Raw genomic sequence first — 23,305 nt, 5'->3', positions numbered from 1 at the left:
AGGGTGTTTCTGGAAGACTTTAGCATTTGAGTTAGTAGACTGAGGGAGAAGATCCACCCTCGCCAAGGTGGTGGGCATCATCCACTACTGAGGGCCCAAGAAGAACAAAGAGGAGGAGGAAGGGTGAACTCTCTCTCTCTCTCTCTCTCTCTCTCTCTGTCCTTGAGCGGGGACACCCATTTCTTCTTGGGCTTCAACATCTGAGCCCTAGAGTTGGGGACTTCCCTGGTGGCTCAGATGGTAAAGTGTCTGCCTACAATGCAGGAGACCCAGGTTCAATCCCTGGGTCAGGAAGATCTCCTGGAGAAGGAAATGGGAACCCACTCCAGTATTCTTGCCTGGAAAATCCCATGGACAGAGGAGCCTGGTTGGCTACAGTCCACGGGGTCGCAAAGAGTCGGACATGACTGAGCGACTTCACTTTCACTTTCACTTGTTCTTGGTTCTTCAGACTTGAACTGAAGTCTGTCACTGGCTTTCCTGTTTCTCCAGCTTGCAGATGGCATATCATGGCATATCTCAGCCTCCATAATCATGTGAACCAGCTGCCAAAATGCCTTCTTTTATATATCTCTATATATGCTACTGGTTTTATTTCTCTGGAGAACCCTGTTATAAACCTTCACAGTTTGTACTTGGATGTTGAAAGTACCAGGCCCTAAATTCCCAAATTTTTCATTATGTTTTCTAAAATGAAGGGCATTCTCCTCTATCACTCTAGTATACTCAGTAAATAAATTAATATGAATACAATGTGCTGTGCCATGCTTAGTCGTTCAGTTGTGTCTGACTGTTTGTGATCCTATGGACTGTAGCCCACTGGGCTCTTCTGTCCATGGGAATTCTTCAGGCAAGAATACTGGAGTGGGTTGCTATGTCCTCCTCCAGGGAATCTTCCCAACCCAGAGATTGAACCCAGGACTCCCACATTGCAGTTAGATTCTTTACTGTCTGAGCCACCAGGGAAGCCTAAGAATACTGGAATGGGTAGCTTATCGCATTTCTAGGGGAACTTCCCAACCCAGGAATTGAACCAGGGTCTCCTGCATTGCAGATGGGTTCTTTACTAGTACTATAGTACAATCCTCAGACATTCCAATTTTGGTATTTTTAGAAGTTCTTTGTATAATAAAGCAACTTTTTTCCTTTTCTTCATTTCTCTACTGGCCCATAAACTAATCCAGAATCACATATTGCATTTAGAGAGCATATGTTTTTGATTCTTTTAACTTAGTTTTTCATATGGCCTTAACTTTCTTCTTTAATATATAGGTGTTCAATGATGTTTTCATATAACTTGCTTCCAGTTGTGCATTTTTTTGGCAGGAATATCACAGAGGTAATGCAGTGTTCTTCTCAGCCTGTCCCATTAGGGGCAAAGGATTTGTCCCATAATTGGTGATGTTAAATTTTACCACTTGTTTAAAATGATGTCTGCCAGATTTCTACTTTCTAAAGTTAATAATTTTCTTGCAACTTGTTGATTAACAAATAAAATGGCTTCCATGGTGGTTCAGTTGGTAAAGAACCTGCCTGCAATACAGGAGACCCAAGTTCTATCCCTGGGTCAGGAAGATCCCCTGGAGGAGGAAATGGCAACCCCTCCAGTATTCTTGCCTGGAGAATTCCATGGATGGGCTACAGTCCATAGGATCATAGAGTCTGACATGACTGAGGGACTAACACACACTGCTGCTGCTGCTAAGTCTCTTCAGCTGTGTCCGACTCTGTGTGACCCCATAGGCGGCAGCCCACCAGGCTCCACTGTCCCTGGGATTCTCCAGGCAAGAACACTGGAGTGGGTTGCCATTTCCTTCTCCAATGCATGAAAGTGAAAAGCGAAAGTGAAGTCGCTCAGTCGTGTCCAACTCTTAGCGACCCCATGGACTGCAGCCCACAGGGCTCCTCCATCCTTGTGATTTTCCAGGCAAGAGTACTGGAGTGGGGTGTCATTGCCTTCTCTAACACACACACAACAAAGTAAATAAAATGTAAGAAGATACACTGAGACCATGTAAATATCTGTTCCTAATCAATTCTTAATCTACTAATTTTAGCATCCACTGAGGAATCTATTCTGTGTCAATTTTTATGACAATGATTGCCAAATGGTGACTTTTCCAATTCCACTATTCCTTCTGTATTTGTCAGTTGACATTCTACTATAAGGTAGAGATTTTTTTCATCCACTTCTATTTTCCTCTAACAAATTATTATTTTTATTTATTTAGTCAGTAGGCCACCTTCAGGTCAACATCTGTTGTTCTTTTTTTTTTTTTTTTTCAATGTCCCAATCAACCTTTGAATAAGCTCTCTAACTTTCTGTTATGACAGAATGTTCTATGTTCATCTTATAGTTTCCTAGCCCAAGCCCTGGAGTCAGCCATCCTCCTAAGAAACTGTGTTATTTCTCTTGTTGTTGTTGTTTTTTAAATTGGAGAATGGATTTAGAAACTATAGTCTGGGAACCAGATGTGTACTCATTACTTTCAGGATGCCATTGCTTTTAAGACTTCTTGGAGGGCAATTAAAAAGTATATGTCTGGGTACACAGACTCACATGTACATGTATCTATGTTCATCTATAAGTAAACACTGATACCTGAAATTGTACCTTTTTTTTTAATCCAAAAAAGGATAACTCCGATTATCCTAGTTCCTATGATTCTGAATGCATTTATTTATTTGTTGAATTCTCTTGTCTTTAATGAATCCTGCAATTCTATGGGCTGTTTCCTTGGTGTCAGCTTTGTAAAATATACCCGTTAAGCTAACTAAATTCCTCTCCAGCTCAAAAGCGTCTGACTCATGCCATTGAGCAACTGATTTCCCACAGGAAAGGACAGGGATGGAGCTAGGCAGAGCATTTTGAGGAGTCATTCCTATCCCAGGCTCATAAAAGAGATTACCTTGACATTAATGAAGTGAGAAAAAGAGGACTGTGAATTCTGACACAGTAGAGTTTATCTTCTGCTTCCCAGGAAATGCCTCTGCAGAGGGAGAAACAAAATTCTGAAGAGAACTGGCTATGTGGTGATTCTAGTAAGAAGAACCAAAGGCAGTCTTTCAGAGTAGCTGGGTCCCGATCAAGATATGGAAGCTGGAGAGAGTTTATGGTCCTGAGGCAACACTATGGTCAAGAATAAGAGATGTTAGTGAAGAGAGATGATTTGGGAAAGGAAAGTGTCCCCTCCCACAGTGCCTCGGCACTGAATCAAGATACTGGAACCACGGAATTGCTTTGGGGATGGAAGAAAAACTGAGTGACTGAATGGAAAAGGATTTGTAATTAGAAAGAAAATTGAGTTACAGAAAATAATGGACTATTTCGCAAGCACTCAAGTTTATGGGTTGAGATTCATAGCCACCACATGTGGAAATGGTATAAGATAACCACACAAATATAAAGGAATTAAATATTAATGCATAACTTGCAATGCTTTTTAAAATCATATGACTAGATTTTTCCAGTAAACTGTAGAGTTAATGAAATCATTACTTACTTGTCATAGTCTGATGAAACTGGAAAATTTTACCTCAAATTCCTTTAAAAATTTTGACATATTACTCCCAAACATCCTCTTTTTGTGGTAGTTTTTAAAGTTTTGACATATTTAAGACAGTCCACTGTGATAAACTTTTAATGATAGATTTTTTTCTTTGTGATAATCTCTACATTACAAGGGCTTCCCAGGTGACTCAGTGGTAAAGAATCTGCCTGCCAAGCAGGAGACACGGGTTTGATCCTTGGGTCAGGAAGATCCCCTGGAGAAGGAAATGGCAACCCACTGCAGTATCTTGACTGGAAAATCCAATGGATAATGGAGCCTGGTGAGCTACAGTCCATGGGATAGCAAAACAGCAAGACATGACTTAGTGACTAAACAGCAACTATATTCAAAAGTCTTTCTTTCTCCTTTGAGTATCACAATCTTAGATTGAATTCCCACCATCCTTTGACATCACCTTGATAAATGCCCATATTATGCACATCTCCTCGGCCTCTGTCAACATCAGGAATAGGCTGTGGGCTGTAGAATCTATTTTTGTCATACAAGCCTCTCATCTGTTTTGCTTGTCACAGCAGGTTATCTTGGACATCTTTTTGCTGACTCTGTCTTTTCCTTCTTGTTCTGCATAATGCACGCACAATATGTCCCAGACATTTCAGCAGTTACAGAATTAGAATCACAAAACAACATGAAAAAGTAATGTTCATATCCTACTGCTTTGACCTAACCTTGCAGATTGGTTCTCTGCTGTTCTAAGTATCCACCTTGTCTCCTACAGTCTCCTTTTCTTTGCTCACACAATTCCCTTGTCAGCTCTGAAATTCTGTCAATGCCCCAGCTGTGCTATACAGCCCTCCTCAAAACTGAGAGAATGTTCCAGATCTTTTCTATGTGAATTATTTTTTTGTTCTTTCTTGGGTCTATAATTACATTTTGTACCACAAATGTAGCATTAACTCATTCTCTGACCGGTTACTTGGGTAAACAGAAATGTGGTAAGGCAAATTTCAAAGCATCAGAAAAAAAAGATGTCGAGACTTTGGAAAATGAGGCTGATTTTTGTGCACTTCCACAAATGGCTTGGATGGGGAAAAATTGTCAGGAAAGGACCTGAAGAGTCAAACATGACAGCATAAACTCAACAGTGTAGAACAGTGGTCAGCAAAACTTCCCAGAAGAGCCAGATAGTAAATATTTTTACCTTTGTAGGGATTCCCTGGAGGCTCAAATGGTAATGAATCTGCCTGCAATGCAGGAGACCTGGGATTGATCCCTGGATTCAGAAGATACCCTGGAGAAGGGCACTGCAACCCACTCCAGTATCCTTGCCTGGAAAATCCCATGGATAGAGGAGCCTGGCAGGCTACAGTCCATGGGGTCACAAAGAGTTGGACACCACTGAGCAACTAAGCACATGACAGATTGTACACTACCAAAACCTACCATTATGGTGGGAAAGCATCCATAGATGATGTATAAATAACTGAGTGTGGTTGTGTTTAAATAAAACTTTATTTATGCTTATACAAAAAACACATAGTGGGAAGGATTTGACCCACAGGTCTAGTGTTCTGACCCATGGGCTAGAAAGCCTTGTTAAAGGGGAAAGGAAAACTTCAGTTCACTTTTGTAAGAAACACTCCAATGTTGGTCAGTTCAGTTCAGTCGTGTACCACTCTTTGCGACCCCATGGACTGCAGCATTCCAGGCCTCCCTGACCATGACCAATTCCCAGAGTGTACTCAAACTCATGTCCATTGAGTCGGTGATGCCATCCAACAATCTCATCCTCTGTCGTCCCCTTCTCCTCCTGCCTTCAATCTTTCCCAGCATCAGGGTCTTTTCAAATGAGTCAGCTCTTCGCATCAGATGGCCAAAGTATTGGAGCTTCAGCTTCAACATCAGGCCTTCCAATGAATATTCAGGACTGATTTCCTTTAGGATAGACTGGTTTGCTCTCCTTGCAGTCCAAGGGACTCTCAAGAGCCTTCTCCAACACCACAGTTCAGCAGCGACCCCATGAATTGCCGCACACCAGGCCTCCCTGTCCATCACCAACTCCTGGAGTTCACCCAAACCCATGTCCATCGATTCGGTGATGCCATCCAGCCATCTCATCCTCTGTCATCCCCTTTTCCTCTTGCCCCAATCCCTCCCAGCATCAGAGACTTTCAAAAGCATCAAATTTACAGTGCTCAGCTTTCTTTATAGTCCAACTCTCGAAACCATACATGACCACTGGAAAAACCATAGCCTTGACTAGATGGACCTTTGTTGGCAAAGTAATGTCTCTGCTTTTTAATATGCTATCCAGGTTGGTCATAATGTTCCTTCCAAGGAGTAAGTGTCTTTTAATTTCATGGCTGCAATCACCATCTGCAGTGATTTTGGAGTCCCCAAAAATAAAGTCAACCACTGTCTCCACTGTTTCTCCATCTTTTTGCCATGAAGTGATGGGACCGGATGCCATGATCTTAGTTTTCTGAATATTGAGCTTTAAGCCAACTTTTTCACTCTCCTCTTTCACTTTCTTCAAGAAGCTCTTTAGTTCTTCTTCACTTTTTGCTATAAGGGTGGTGTCATCTGAGTATCTGAGGTTACTGATATTTCTCCCTGCAATCCTGATTCCAGCTTGTGCTTCATCCAGCACAATGTTTCTCATGATGTACTCTCCAAATAAGTAAAATAAGCTCAGTGACAATATACAGCCTTGACGTACTCTTTTTCCTATTTGGAACCAGTCTGTTGTTCCATGTCCAGTTCTAACTGTTGCTTCCTGACCCGCATACAGACTTCTCAAGAGGCAGATCAGGTGGTCTGGTATTCCTATCTCTTTCAGAATTTTCCACAGTTGTTGTGATCCACACAGTCAAAGGCTTTGGCAGACAATAAAGCAGAAGTAGATGTTTTTCTGGAACTCTCTTGCTTTTTCCACGATTCAGCAGATATTGGCAATTTGATCTCTGGTTCCTCTGCCTTTTCTAAAACCAGCTTGAACATCTGGAAGTTCACGATTCACGTATTGCTGAAGCCTGGCTTGGAGAATTTTGAGCATTACTTTGCTAGCATGTGAGATGAGTGCAATGGTGCAATAGTTCGAGCATTCTTTGTCATTGCCTTTCTTTGGGATTGGAATGGAAACTGACCTTTTCCAGTCCTGTGACTACTGCTGAGTTTTCCAATTTGCTGGCATATTGAGTGCAACACTTTCACAGCACATCTTTTAGGATTTGACATAGTTAAACTGGAATTCCATAACCTCCACTAGCTTTGTTCATAGTGATGATTCTTAAGGCTCACTTGTCTTTACATTCCAGGATGTCTGGTTCTAGTTGAGTGATCACACCATAATGATTATCTGGGTCATGAAGATCTTTTTTCCATAGTTCTGCTGTGTATTCTTGTCACCTCTTCTTAGTATCTTCTGCTTCTGTTAGGTCCATACCATGTCTGTCCTTCATTGAGCCCATCTTTGCATGAAATGTTCCCTTGGTATCTCTAATTTTCTTGAAGAGATCTCTAGTCTTTACCATTCTATTGATTTCCTCTTTTTTTTTTTTTTTTTTGCACTGATCACTAAGGAAGGTTTTCTTATCTCTCCTTGCTATTCTTTGAAACTCTGCATTCAAAGGGGTATAATTCAAATGTTGGTATAATTAATTTTTAATCTTTCTTTGACAGCTGGATCAGTTTCCAATTTCCCACTGGAGAGTTTTATTACATGTCTTATTTGTTGTTCATTCGCTAAGTTGCATCCGACTCTTTGTGACCCTATGGACTGCAGCACACCAGGCTTCCCTATCTTTCACTGTCTCCTAGAATTTGCTCAAACTCATGTTCATTGAGTCAGTGATGCCATCTAACCATCTCATCCTCTGTCACCACCTTCTCCTCTTGCCCTCAGTCTTCCCCAGCATCAATTTTTTCTTATGAGTTGACTTGTCACATCAAGAAAATAAAATCTGTCCCTGCTTCCACTTTTTCCCTTTTTATTTGCTGATAGCTTACTGTGAACAATGTTGGATTCATGATCTCCAAAGAAGAAGATTGAGCTTCTGCCCAGAGACCAGGCTTGACCACTCAAGAGCTTTTATGTAGCAGAGTTTTATTAAAGTATGAAAAGGGACAGGAAGCTTTTGACATAGACATCAGAAGGGGGATGGAGAATTCCTCCCTTGTGGTTCACAGAAAAGGCAGTTATATACTTTTTCAATTGCTTATTACAATAAATCAAAAGAATGTCTCAAAGTTGTAAAGATCTTACTAGATTCACTCCCACAATTTACATTTTAAGATAACAGGATTAGTCAGAAGATTTTCAAGGACAAACTGTCCTCAAGCAGGATACATTGTTGTCATATAATCCTTAGTACAGTTTAAGCTGAGTTGTGTTGTTGTGTAATCAACACCTCCAGGCTTAAAGAAAAAAAAAGTTTTATGTGACTAAGACTGAGGAATGGAGAGAGAGAGAGAGAGAGAGAGAGAGAGAGAAAAGACGTTTGTCCTTTCCTCCTCTTTGAGAATTCCAGACCCCTATCTCCTCCTCGAGAGCCACAGACCCCTCTCTCCTCCTTGGGGACCCCAAACTTCTTATCAACCTTCCTAAAAATTGACCCTTTCATTGCCATGAAGTGATGGAACCAGATTCCATGATCTTAGTTTTGTTAATGTTGAGTTTCAAGCCAGCTTTTTCACTCTCCTCTTTCACCCTCATCAAGAATCAACCTGCCTGACTTCAGGCTCTACTACAAAGCCACAGTCATCAAGACAGTATGGTACTGGCACAAAGACAGAAATATAGATCAATGGAACAACATAGAAAGCTCAGAGACAAATCCACACACCTACGGACAACTTATCTTTGACAAAGGAGGCAAGAATATACAATGGAGGAAAGACAATCTCTTTAACAAGTGGTGCTGGGAAAACTGGTCAGCCACTTGTAAAAGAATGAAACTAGAACACTTTCTAACACCATACACAAAAATAAACTCAAAATGGATTAAAGATCTAAATGTAAGACCAGAAACTATAAAACTCCTAGAGGAGAACATAGGCAAAACCCTCTCCGACATAAATCACAGCAGTATCCTCTATGACCCACCTCCCAGAATATTGGAAATAAAAGCACAAATAAACAAATGGGACCTAATTAAAATTAAAAGCTTCTGCACAACAAAGGAAACTATAAGCAAGGTAAAAATACAGCCTTCAGAATGGGAGAAAATAATAGCAAATGAAGCAACTGACATAGAATTAATCTCAAAAATATACAAGCAACTCCTACAGCTCAATTCCAGAAAAATAAACGACCCAATCAAAAAATGGGCCAAAGAACTAAACAGACATTTCTCCAAAAAAGACAGACAGATGGCTAACAAACACATGAAAAGATGCTCAACATCACTCATTATCAGCAAAATGCAGATAAAAACCACAATGAGGTACCATTTCACACCAGTCAGAATGGCTGCTATCCAAAAGTCTACAAGCAATTAATGCTGGAGAAGGTGTAGAGAAAAGGAAACCCTCTTACACTGTTGGTGGGAATGAAAATTAGTACAGCCACTATGGAGAACAGTGTATAGATTCCTTAAAAAACTGGAAATAGAACTGCCATATGACCCAGCAATCCCACTGCTGGGCATATACACCGAGGAAACCAGAATTTAAAGAGACACGTATACCCAGTGTTCATCGCAGTACTGTTTTACAATAGCTAGGACATTGAAGCAACCTAGATGTCCATCAGCAGATGAATGGGTAAGAAAGCTGTGGTACATATACACAATGGAGTATTACATAGCCATTAAAAAGAATACATTTGAATCAGTTCTAATGAGGTGGATGAAACTGGAGCCTATTATACAGAGCGAAGTAAACCAGAAAGAAAAACACCAATATAGTATAATAACACATATATATGGAATTTAGAAAGGTGGTAATGATAACCCTGTATACGAGACAGCAAAAGAGACACAGATGTAAAGAACATTCTTTTGGACTCTGTGGGAGAGGGTGAGGGTGGGATGATTTGGGAGAATAGCATTGAAACATGTATAATATCATACAAGAAACGAATTGCCTGTCCAGGTTCTATGCAGGATACAGGAAGCTTGGGGCTGGTGCGCTGGGATGACCCAGAGGGATGGGATGGGGAGGGAGGTGGAGCAGGGTTCAGGATGGGGAACACGTGTACACCCGTGGCAGATTCATGTCAATGTATGGCAAAACCAAAACAATATTGTAATTAGTGACCAATTAAAATAAATAAATTTAATATTAAAAAATCTTCACCATTAAGGTGGTATCATCTGCATATCTGAGGCTGTTGCTATTTCTCCCAGCAAGCTTGATTCCAGTTTGTGATTCATTCAGCCTGGCATTTTACATAATGTACTCTGCATAGAATTTAAATAAGTAGAATGCAATATATAGACTTGACATATTCCTTTCCTAATTTTGGACCAATAATGTTGAAAATGCTTTTGGATTATTTTCAGAAGTAGATTTAATATACTAGTTCTCAAAGACAAACTATTCTGGAAGAGCAGAGTAAAGAACTTCAAAAATTAGTCTCTCACATAAACAATAAAAACAGCAGATGGACCATTCAAATTAACCTTTTCAGAAATCTAGAAATTAACCAAAATATTTCCAATAATATAGGGACTATATAACCAAAAAAAAAGTTGAATCTTGGTAAGAATAGCAGTGAGTTTATGACACTAAGACTTGCCCTATTCCATTTTCTTTCCCCCAGTTCCATGATAAACTTGAGAATCAACAAGCAACATAAATATGATAGCTGAAAAACAGCAGATAAACAGTCAACGAAGGGAGGGGTGCAGAACAGGTTTGGAGTCTTCTCCAAAACTGCATCATCAGAGAACTTTTAAGTATTTGACCTGTTGGATCAGTCAGTCAGTCAGTTCAGTCGCTCAGTCGTGCCTGACTCTTTGCGACCCCACAGACTGCAGCACTCCAGGCCTCCCTGTCCATCACCAACCCCCAGAGTTTAATCAAACTCATGTCCATTGAGTCGGTGATGCCATCCAACTATCTCATCCTCTGTCATCCCCTTCTCCTGCTGCCTTCAATCTTTCCCAGCATCAGGGTTTTTTCAAATGAGTCAGTTCTTCACATCAGGTGGCCAAAATATTGGAATTTCAGCTTCAACATCAGTCCTTCCAATGAATATTCAGGACTCATTTCCTTTAGGATGGACTGGTTGGATCTCCTTGCAGTCCAAGGGACTCTCAAGAGTGTTCTCCAACATCACAGTTCAAAAGCATCAATTCTTCCGTGCTCAGCCTTCCTTATAGTCCAACTCTCACATCCATACATGACTACTGGAAAAACCATAACTTTGACTAGATGGACTGTTGGCAAAGTAATGTCTCTGATTTTTAATATGCTATCTAGGTTGGTCATAACTTTTCTTCCAAGGAGCAAGCGTCTTTCAATTTCATGGCTGCAGTCACCATCTGCAGTGATTTTGGAGCCTCCCCCACCAAAAAAAATAAAATAAAATAAAATCTCTCACTCTTTCCATTGTTTCCCCATCTATTTGTCATGAAGTGATGGGACCAGATGCCACAATCTTAGTTTTCTGAATGTTGAGTTTTAAGCCAATTTTTTCACTCTCCTCTTTCACTTTCAAGAGGCTTTAGTTCTTCCTCACTTTCTGCCACAAGGGTGGTGTCATCTGCATATTTGAGGTTATTGATATTTCTCCCAGTAAATCTTGATTCCAGCTTGTGCTTCATCCAGTTCAGCATTTCTCATGATGTATTCTGCATATAAGTTAAATAAGCAAGGTGACAATATACAGCCTTGACATACTCCTTTTCCGATTTGGAAACAGTCTACTGTTCCATGTCCAGTTCTAACTGTTGTTTCCTGACCTGCATACAGATTTCTCAGGAAGCAGGTCAGGTGGTCTGGTATTCCTATCTCTTTAAGAATTTTCCCAGTTTGTTGTGATCAACACAGTCAAAGGTTTTGATATAGTCAATAAAGCAGATGTAGATGTTTTTCTGGAACTCTTGCTTTTTTGATGGTCCAACAGATGTTGGCAATTTGATCTCTGGTTCCTCTGCCTTTTCTAAATCCAGCTTGAATATCTGGAAGTTCACGGTTCACGTACTGTCGAAGCTTGGCTTGGAGAATTTTGAGCATTATTTTGCTAGTGTGTGAGATGAACTGTTGGATAGCTCCCTAAAAAGTCCCATTCACAGTGCTTCTCTTCATTTGACTTGTCTAAGTCCCCCCTCAGCATAAACAGCACTTTCTCTAGGGTATTTTTTTTTAAATGAGTAAAATGTGTATAATTATTTGGATAATTACTTAACATCATTACTTCCTGAGGCAGCAATATTAGTTGGGGCAAACATAATGTAGACCAAAAAAGAAAGAAAGAAAGATTCAGGTAATTAGGCAATTAAAAGTAATAAAAGACATCCATCATCCATATTGCATGGAAAGAAGTAAAGCTATTCCGTGATGATATAATCTTACATGAAGAAAATCTTAAAGATTCTGTAAACACACATGCACACACACACACAGACATACAAAGACGCTATTAGAACTAATGAATGAGTTCAGGTAAGTTGCAGAATCAATATAGAAAAATCACGTGTATACCTGTGGTGGATTCATTTTGATATTTGGCAAAACTAATACAGTTATGTAAAGTTTAAAAATAAAATAAAATTAAAAAAAAATAAACTATAGAAACTGACAAAAAAAAATGGAGACAGGAACTGGTCAAGTTGTCAGCAGAGACATCATTAAAAATAATTTTTGATGACAAAAAAAAAAATAAAGAGGTTGTCTTACTTAGTCATCAAAAAAAAAAAAAAAAAGAAAAATCAATTGCACTTTTATACATTAACAATGCATAACCCAGACATAATTTTTTTTAAAGAATTCCATTTGCAATAGCATCAAAAAGAACAAAATAATTAGAAATAACTTTAATAAAAGTGTAAGAATTGCACACTGAGAACCACAAAACTGTTGAAAAAAAAAAGAAGATCTAAGTAAATAGAAAAATATAATTTTCATAAAGTGGAAGACTTAATAGTGTTAAAGTGAAAATACACCTTCATTGATCTATAGATTCAACACAATACCTATCAAAATCCCAACTATTTTTCACAAAAACTGACAAGCTAATCTTCAAATTCATATGGAAATACAAGGAACCTAGAACAAGCAAAACAATCTTGGAGAAATCAAATTTGGACCACTCAGCTTTCCTAATTTTAAACTTACTACAAAGTCACAATAAGCAAGACAGTGTGGTACTGACATAAAAAGATAGACATATATATACATGTGTACATATACATACCTACATATATAATAGGTTTAGGACTGACAGTAAAGAAATAATTCTATTTTGTTAGATTTAACTATTCACACTTATTGTCAACAGATGTTTTACATGGGTGTTGCAACAATTTATTGAGGATAGAATATGTTCAATGATTAATGCTGGGATAACTGGATAGCCACATGCAAAAGAATTTTATTGGATCCTTATCTCATATCATATACAAACACAAACTCAAAATGAATTACAGAAATAAATGCAATATAAACACAAACACACAATCTACATGCTTAGTACATTGTCAGTAACAAATTCATGATACTTCCTATAAAGTTTTTCATTCTGGAAATATATTTACAGTTATTCTCAGTGTAATACAAACTTTTTAAGACCCAGATATCCCTAAGCAATGAACAAGGGAGAAGCATGATATTAGTCATTATTTCACTCTGTTGTTGAATTTTTTTTAAAGAAAAGCAAATTCCTTCTCTATGTCCCATATATAAGGTGTAAATATAACAATTTCAATAATATTACTAATGATTTTGTGCAAAGCAGAATATAATTTTGGAAGACCTTCTTTCTTTTTTTTTTTTTTTTTGAAACTTCATAGCTAAGATACACAGTATAGGTGAATCTCAAGTTTTTTATGTCCGCTGCTAAGAATGCTGTGTGGTTTATAAGCAATAATTTTGACAAATACTTGTTTAGATATTTATCCTCCACAGATTGAGGTCTAGAGGGAATTATTTTCTTAAAACTCTTTCTTAGAATCTATTATTTTGAGGCTTAATTAGTAAGAACCAAATATGTTTTGCTTGTACATTCTGCTTATAATTCATTTTTACAAGATGTAAAAAGTTAACAAGTAGGACACTTTCTTAAAAGGCAATTGGTGTCTTAACTATAAGTAAATAGAATTAAAACATTTTTAAAAGTCGCTTAATGATACAGATGCTATTTTCTTTAATTACTTGAAGTTATTCATCACTTCTTAAATACAAAAAAATTTTATCATTATTAATTGTTAAGGTATTTTCACTCTGAAATATCTATACATTTCAACAGATTAATGGATTTTCAACAAAGAAAATATTTCAGGTGATTTTCCACCCCAAACTACATATAGAATGTTTTATTCATTTGTAATATGTTTTCATTCCTGAAAATAAATTCAAATGATATGCTTGTCTGTGTTTCTGAAATTGATTGAATGTGATGATAACCTTTGTAAGCAAATAATTATTGATAATAACTTAACTAGAGACAAAAAATGACACCATATCAGGCATTCACTATGTGGTGATATCACAAATACTGAAGCTGAACCCAATGTTGATGAGGTTTTTATGACCAAGAACCATGACCAATGTTGAACCTTTGCACGTACAAAAAGACACATATAAAGCCAAAACTTACTAGGCCACCCAGACATTCCAGAGAAAAAAACTTTACAGGTTGCCTAAAACAAGTATACATACATATAGAGAGGTATGTCCTTTCCTTGAGTTAGTCAACATTGTTAATACTTGTTTTCTTGTAAAGTAAAAAAAAAAAAAAAAAAAACTGCAAACAAAGCCTACCTTCTCTCACAAATCTGATTTCAAGAGGCAAGGTCACATTTAAACTGCAACAAGGACTTTTCAATCTAATCTTTTTTACCTTTCTATTGAAAGTGAGAAGGCGATGGCACCCCACTCCAGTACTCTTGCCTGGAAAATCCCATAGATGGAGGAGCCTGGTAGGCTGCAGTCCATGGGGTCGCTGAGGGTTGGACACAACTGAGCGACTTCACTTTCACTTTTCACTTTCATGCATTTTAGAAGGAAATGGCAACCCACTCCAGTGTTCTTGCCTGGAGAATCCCAGGGATAGGGGAGTCTGGTGGGCTTCCATCTATGGGGTTGCACAGAGCCGGACACGACTGAAGCGACTTAGCAGCAGCAGCATTGAAAGTGAAAGTGAAAGTCGCTCAGTCCTGTCTGAATTAGAATTCTCCAGGCCAGAATACTGGAGTGGGTAGCCTTTCCCTTCGCCAGGGGATCTTCCCAACCCAGGGACTGAACCCAAGTCTCCCGCATTGCAGGCAGATTCTTTACCAGCTGAGCCACAAGGGAAGCCCGAGAATACTGGAGTGGGTAGCCTATCCCTTCTCCAGTGAATTTTCCAGACCCAGGAATCAAACCCATGTCTCCTGCATTGCAGGTGGATTCTTTATCTGCCCCTTTCTATTATAAGGGGATATATAAGGGAAGCCCCTTTCTATTAGTTGAGTTTTTTATTGAATTTCATTCGTTATTAAAATTGCCTGGTTCACATCAATGGAGCTGCTGAAATAGCCACCTGCATAATGCAACTCGGTTTGCGTTCTCTGAGTATTCACATTAGACACACAAAGAAATTCAGAACCATTAGTTGCTAGGTTTCCAAACAGAAGGTCGAAAATGAGACCTATGTGACTTAAATGATTTTAACATATTTTGGAGAAGATATTTAGTCCATGTCTTTGGTGCTCCTTAAAACTTGAATCTAAATACCCATTTTTGGCCACACTCTCCTTTCCTACCCTCATCTACATGTAACTCCAGAATACGTCAGGCCATTGCCACAGAAGCAGGTTCTAAATCCCGATGCATTCAGAAGTCTGGGGAGTGGATAGGGAGCAGGTTTCAATAGAAATCCATTCTCAGTTTTATCATAAACAGATTTTATTTCGAACTCTGTCAATAATTAAGACAAGGAGAGAGAAATCCTTAAACTATGTTTTAAACCATTTGAGCCACAAAAGTGAACACACAGGAAATAGACCTATTTTCCAGTGTTTTGTCTGTCCCAGCTCGGGTAATGCCACTGGGTCTTATAAACTTTTTAAGACTTAATTTTTGTTGCTGTTGTTTTTGTTTTATTTTTGACAGAAGCTTTGGAGGTAAGTTAAAGATATTGCTATCGGTCTGAAGGGGAAAGTATTTTAAATCTTGAGTTATCGTTTGAAGAGAGCTTGAGTTATAACTTGCTCCATTATCCAAAGGTATCCCTATAGATTTTCCCATTCTCTTTTTTTGAGTCCCGCATGAGATATATCCATTGTGTCTTATTGCATACCAAGACTCTTCCTGAGTTGCCTTAATCATATTTCCTTTGGCATGGAGCAACACTGAAAAGGATATGGGATGAATAAAAAAACATTCATGAGTTTTTACAAAGTAAACCCAGGGGTTTGTTTTAAAAACAAACACTAAGTGTTGTTCCAGGAAAGTCTTGCCATTTTAGTAGAATTTGTAAAGGAAAAACATTTTCGACATCACTATCGTGTATTGGGCATTGGGTTTATATTAACGAGTCTTGTCCAAACATAACCTTTCTAGTTTTCTCTTTTTAAGGAAAAAGATGTGTATTCTGTATATACACAAATATATGTATACACACAAGAATCTGAGTATGTATTTAAAATAATATTCACTCAGGAAAAAGAAGCATGAAATATAAACACTGAGTAAATATATATGGATTAAATCAGAGTTCAGAAGAAACATTCCCAGGGATTCCAATGTTCTAAAAAAAAGTCTTCTTAACCTTATGGAAAATAAGATTAGATTCACATTAGCCAATTGAGTTTTATGGCAAAGCAAAATGAAATAAGTAGCATAGAAAAGAAATGTGATGGGAAAATGGATAACAAGTTAATTTATTAGAAAGTAGCATTTTACCATGGAGAACCAACTGCAATGTATGTTTATCAGTTCTATTGCTTAGAATGGCCATCAGGTGTTTAGCAATTTTCTTCACACAGAAGGATTCTTTCAAATATTTGCATCCTAATTACCAACCCTTCCTTTCCCAGAGAATAAAATGGCAACCCACTCTAGTATTCTTGCCTAGAGAATCCCAAAGAGGGAAAAGCCTGCCAGGCTACAGCTCATGGGGTCAAAAAGAGTCAGACACAAGTGAGCAACTGAGTACAGCAACTCTACATGACAACACTCAAGTTACTTTCTCTTCCAAAACAACAGGCTATACAGTTCTGAGCTTTGTCCTGTCTGTCCCTCTACTATCCACTATATTCATCTTTGCATTTCTCAACCTATCGTAGAGTTTTTTATTTAACTCTGTTTTTTCCATCAGACTACTATCACTTTGAAAGCACGTGTATGTTGTCTCCATTTTGTAAATTTTCAGCGCACAAACCATAGTAGTTTCTCAAGTGATGTTTGTTGACTAAATACATGAGTGGTAACATCAGAGAAAGACAAAGCATACAGGAAGTATGACTGCTAGTCTGCTTATCATGAGCCTGGCTTCCCTGATGGCTCAGAGGATAAGGAATCTTCCTGCAATGTGGGAGACCCGGGTTTGACCCCTTAGTCAGGAAGATCCCCTGGAAAAGGAAATGGCAACCTACTCCAGTATTCTTGCCTGGAGAATCTCCATGGACAGAGGAGCCTGGCGGGCTACAGCCCATCGGGTCACAAAGAGTCAGACACACTGAGCAACTTTACTTTCACTTTCCATTTTCACTTTATCATGAACCTACCCTTGTGCTAGACACAGTGTTTTATTTGTTCTTTTTAGTTGTTTAAAAAAACTGAATGTGATGCTCTGGTCTTCAGAACTATGAGTGATAGAGATTAAATGCAACAGTTCTTGATTCCAAAGATTATTGTTCACTTCCTGAGCCTTCCAAGGAGTAGAGTTACCCTTAAGAATTAGAATAGAGAATTAAAAACCTTGTAAGGTTCTGAGGAGACTTCACATCCTAAAAGATGATGCTTTTTAGTGCTGCACTCAATATGTCAGCAAATTTGAAAACTCAGCAGTGGCCACAGGACTGGAAAAGGTCAGTTTTCATCCCAATCCCAAAGAAGGGCAATGCCAAAGAATGCTCAAACTACCACTCAATTGCACTCATGTCACATATGACCAACCTAGACAGCATATTAAAAAGCAGAAACATTACTTTGCCAGCAACAGTCCATCTAATCAAAGCTATGGTTTTTCCAGTAGTCATGTATGGATGTGAGAGTTGGACTATAAAGAAGGCTGAGCGCTGAAGAATTGATGCTTTTGAACTGTGGTGTTGGTGAAGACTCTTGAGAGTCCCTTGGACTGCAAGGAGATCCAACCAGTCCATCCTAAAGGAGATCAGTCCTGGGTGTTCATTGGAAGGACTGATATTGAAGCTGAAACTCCAATACTTTGGTCACCTAATGCGAAGAACTGACTCACTGGAAAAGACCCTGATGCTGGGAAAGATTGAAGGCAGGAGGAGAAGGGGACGATGGAGGATGAGATGGTCGGATGGCATCACCGACTCAATGGACATGAGTTTGAGTAAACTGTGGGAATTGGTGATGGACAGGGAGGCCTGGAGTGCTGCAATTCATGGGGTCACAAAGAGTCAGACACGAGTGAGCGACTGAACTGACTGACTGATCAAGAAACAGCTTTACATCCTTAATGTACATCCTTAATGTAAAGCTGTTTCTTGATCAGTCAGTCAGTTCAGTCGCTCACTCGTGTCTGACTCTTTGTGACCCCATGAACATCCTTAACTCTCCATGCTGCTCTTTCTTATTTAAACCTGTCATCAAACTCTACCTTTCTGAATACTTGTCACCTTTTGATGTACAATAATTTTGTTGATTTGAGCTTGCATCTCTACCTGTTTAAAAGTTCATCAGAAACTCTTTCTTCTAGTTAGGTGCAGACAGTTGACTACTGATTGCCCTCATTTCACGATACTTTATCATCACTGACCATGTAAACCCAAGCTGGCTTCATTTATCATTCCATTATGTTCTCATAGCCCATTCCTTCCCTCCTACCACAGGCAAACAGTCTAATGGGTTTAACATAATTTTATTTGTAGGTGTTCTCTCAAAATGTATGTTTTTGGTAAACATGTACTTTTAATTCACATAAATTTTGTTTTGTTATTTATTTTATTCTTTTTTATAGAAGAAGAAGAGAAGTTGCTCAGTCATGTCCCACTCTTTGTGACCGCATGAACTGTAGCCTGCCAGGCTCCTCTGTCCATGGGATTTCCCAGGCAAGAATACCATAGTGGGTTGCTGTTGCTTTCTCCAGGGGATGGTCCCAACCTTGGGATCAAACCCAACTCTCCAGCATTTCAGGCAGACAGACTCCTTACCAGATGAGCCATGAGGGAAGTCCATTCTTTTTTATAGACACATTTTAAATATACATCTTTATTGATATGTATACATTTAATTAAGCACAAACACATAAATTTAATATATTGTTCCATAGTGTGCATCTAATTTTCCAGCAGAACCATCTGGAAACACTCACCCTTACCACCCTCATCTATCTTATTTGTCAAAGCCTATGGAACCAAATAAATGGGAAGAAAAATCAATTCAGTGTCACCTAGTTTTTCACCAAGGGAGAAGAAAGTAAGTTATATATAACATGCTATATTAAATAAACTCTTTGAGTGTGCTTTCACTGCACATGCTTAGAACAGTCATGTGTTTATATTTAGACATTTTATAGAAATATTGTGTGGTATGCAACATACAGTATGAGGGGGAGGAATTATTACAAATCTGGGGTAATACAATAATATGAATGAGAGGTGAATTACAGAAAGGTTGCAAGAACCAAAAGGTTTTCTTTAAAAAAAATCACTGGTGAATAGTAATATTTACATTAGAAACAAGGAAGTATTATCCTATAAACAAGTTTTATAGCTTCTTTTTATAAAATCCTTAATTTCATCTTCCATTATGAAGTTAGTTTATGGAGCACTTTGATACAGACATTTTACTTCAGTTTTGATAACAGCAAGTTTGAAGTTATTATCCCAACATACTGATCAGGAAACTAAGATACTGAGTAATATGCAAAAAGTTGTAGAGCAAAGACAAAACAGGAATTGATTCAAACCTGATGTTGGATGAGTAGAGACTTTTTTTTTTATATTAAGTTCTTTTTTTACTATTTTTTAACTTTACAATATTGTATTGGTTTTGCCATATATCGAAATGAATCCACCACAGGTATACATGCGTTCCCCATCCTGAACCCTCCTCCCTCCTCCCTCCCCATACCATCCCTCTGGGTCGTCCCAGTGCACCAGCCCCAAGCATCTAGTATCGTGCATCAAACCTGGACTGGCGACTCGTTTTATATATGATATTATACATATTTCGATGCCATTTTCCCAAATCATCCCACCCTCTCCCTCTCCCACAGAGTCCAAACTTTAGTCAGAACTGAAATCTCAACAGTATTCAGCTGAAAACTTAAAGGCAACTTACCAGTTCTCTGACATTTGGCCAGTTATCTCCACTCTCTGTGCCTCAGTTCCTACTCTGTAGAATGAAGTTATTGTCGTCTGTCTAAAGAATTGCTGTGGATATTAAAGATACCTCTACAGTGTCCAGCACTGTCTCTGGCACATAATTAGCATTTATTTATTCTAACTAAGCTCATCCATTTCACAGAAGAAAAATGTCATTAGAATCTTTGCTTGGAGGCACAAATGAACAAACTTTTTCCAGGAGACTAGTTACATGTTTAATTAGCATACAATATCCTTAAAATATACTTCCAAAGCATTTGATGTCTAATCAAATGTTGTTGTTAAGTCACTCAGTCGTGTCTGACTCTTTGAGCCCCCATGGACTGTAGCACTCCAGGCTTCCCTCTTTACTTGCCTTGTTCTCTCTTCTCAATACCTACTGACCAGAGTTTTCTTCTTCTACTACTAACCTTTCTTTTGCCTTTTTGCCTTGATAACATTAGTAATTTTCTCAGGAAAGCACCATGTTAAAAACTCTTCACAAGTTAAAGTCAGACACAAATATATGATATCACTGACATGTAGAAGCTAAAGGGAAAAAAAATGATACAAATAAACTTATTTACAAAAGAGAAATAAACTCACAGACAGAGAAAACAAATTTATAGTTACCAAAAGGGAAGGAGGAAAGGAGGGATAAATCTGGAATCTGGGATCAACAGATACACACTACTATGTATAAAATAGACAAACAAGGACAGACTGTATAGCACAGGGAACTATAATACATTCAATATCATATGTAATAGACTATAATTAAAAATAATATGAAAAATATATCCATTACATAATATATATTCAATATATATATATACTTAGTGACTAAACCACAATCACATAGTTGGTTATATATATATATATATATATATATATATATATAAAACTTAATCTGTGCTGTATATCTGAAACTAACATGATCTGATAAATTAACTGTACCTCAATTTAAAAGAAATTTAAAAAAATTATATAACTAAATCACTTTGCTGTACATTTGTACATTCTAAACCAACTATATGGCTGTGATTTAGTTGAGAAGTTGTGTCCGACTCTTTGTGACCCCCATGGACTGTAACTCACCAGGATCCTCTGTCCATGGGATTTCCCAGGCAAGAATACTGGAGTGAGTTGGCATTTCCTTCTCCAGAGGATCTTCCCAACCCAAGGATCTTCCCAACCCTGCATTATAAGCAGATTCTTTTCTACTGAGCCACCAGGGAAGCCCCTAACTATACTTTAGTTAAAAACAAAACAAAACCTTACACCCTGATCTCCATCTACTTGCTAAATCATCTGCTTCTATCACCTGGGCTCCATCTAGGGAATGGCCTGTTTTGTATCCTGCCTTCATTTTACTATTTGACAATTCACTTGCCCATTCATGGCAATCCCCCTGCCTCTTCATTTCAATTTCCATCCATTCTTCAAGGCCCCCAAATTCTTCATCTTCCCTTTACCTTTCTGTGTGTGGGGCAGAGTGCCTTTGAACTTTGGACAAAGTGTTTTCTCCTCTTCTCATATGGCACTTATATATAGGACTTCAAATTGTAGATATTTTTATTTTTAACTCATTCTCCCTGATTAATTAAAACTTCATGAAAACAGGAACTGTTTCATTCATTTCTTGTTAGCTGTTCCATCTAGTACACAAGATGTTATACACAGCTGGAACTTAGCAAATATTCATCATGTCACATAAATTAGTCATTTAGTCATGTCTGACTCTTTGAGACACTATGTGACCCCATAGTCCTCCAGGCTCCTCTGTCCGTGGAATTCTCCAGGCAAGCATACTGAAGTGGATTGCCAGTTCCTTCTCCAGAGGATCTTTTCTACCAAGGAAATCAAACCCAAGTTTCCCACATTGCAGGCACTTTCTTTACCATCTGAGCCACCAGGGAAGACCTCGTAAATGTTGCTGCTGCTACTGCTGCTAGGTTGCTTCAGTCGTGTTCAACTCTGTGCAACCCCAAAGACGGCAGCCTACCAGGCTGCTCTGTCCCTGGGATTCTCCAGGCAAGAATACTAGAGTGGGTTGCCATTTCCTTCTCCAATGCATGAGAGTGAAAAGTGAAAGTGAAGTCGCTCAGTCGTGTCCAACTCTTCAAAACCCCATGGACTGCAGCCCACCAGGCTCCTTAGGTGAACATAATTCAAATAAAAGCTTGAAGGTTTTAAACCCTGGGCTACTGGAACTGTGTTTCTGCAATTTCAATCTTCCATGTAAGTTTTCTAAAAGCAAAATTAACTGCCAAGAAGGTGATAAAAGGGACTCCCATAGCAGACTAGTGATTAAAACTCTGTACTTGCATTGCAGGGGACACAGGTTCGATCCTTGGTAGAGGAACTAAGATCCTGCATGCCACATGGTGCAGACAACAAATAAACAAAAATAAAATTAGTATTGAAAAGATAAATAGCAACACTTCAAAAAAAAAAGAAGATGATATAAAAAAACAAATGATGAACAAAAGAGTTAAACTTCCAGGAAACAGAGAGTCTTCCTTTCTTTGCCAGCCAAGACAGACTCAACCCTGCAGTTAAAAGCTATTGAAGCTATTGGGCTTCTTGGTGAAACAACGTTGCATAATATCTCAGAGTGACTCTAAGTCATCGCAATGCACTGGGTTAAAGCATTTTCCACTTGGAATCCAAGGCAACTTAAAAGGATTATTGATTTTCTCCTCTACTTATAAATGAGACTCACATATTAGAACTGAGAGCTGCAGACACAATATAATGGCCTTTCTCCTTGGCTTCTTTTTCCTAACATAAACACAATCACTTTCCGTGGTTAAGAGGATATTAAGCAGTAAATCTTGTAATCGTGCGTATGTGACTGTCTGTACCTTGAGAGCAAAAATTAGCAGCCATGTTTTTAATTTTAAATAGATCAGTTCTGTTCGCTTAGCATTAGAAATCTCAATATCGAATTATGTGTTTTCTCTTCACGCTCTGGTGGTGAAAATTCCTGCATGTGTTCATGCCTCAGCCCTAACACACAGGTTCAGCTGGAAACAATCACTTTATTGAGGACATAAGACCTTGCTTGACCTAGTTTTAGATATAAGATTTAAAATAAACTTATCGATCCCTGCCATGTTATCTTAAGGAGAAAGATTATAAAAT

At 38.4% G+C, this 23,305-nt stretch overlaps 1 non-coding gene across 1 annotated transcript; it reads left to right on the top strand.

Moving 5' to 3' along the window:
• The first annotated feature begins 222 nt into the window (after positions 1-222).
• On the top strand, positions 223-295 carry TRNAC-ACA. Its single transcript has one exon. It is a non-coding gene; the product is annotated as a tRNA-Cys (tRNA).
• The last annotated feature ends 23,010 nt before the right edge of the window (positions 296-23,305 follow it).

Source organism: Bubalus bubalis, chromosome 1 (genome assembly GCF_019923935.1).
Source record: "Bubalus bubalis isolate 160015118507 breed Murrah chromosome 1, NDDB_SH_1, whole genome shotgun sequence".
In the NCBI taxonomy this organism is placed as follows: domain Eukaryota; kingdom Metazoa; phylum Chordata; class Mammalia; order Artiodactyla; family Bovidae; genus Bubalus; species Bubalus bubalis.
This window is presented reverse-complemented; position numbering and strand designations above follow the sequence as displayed.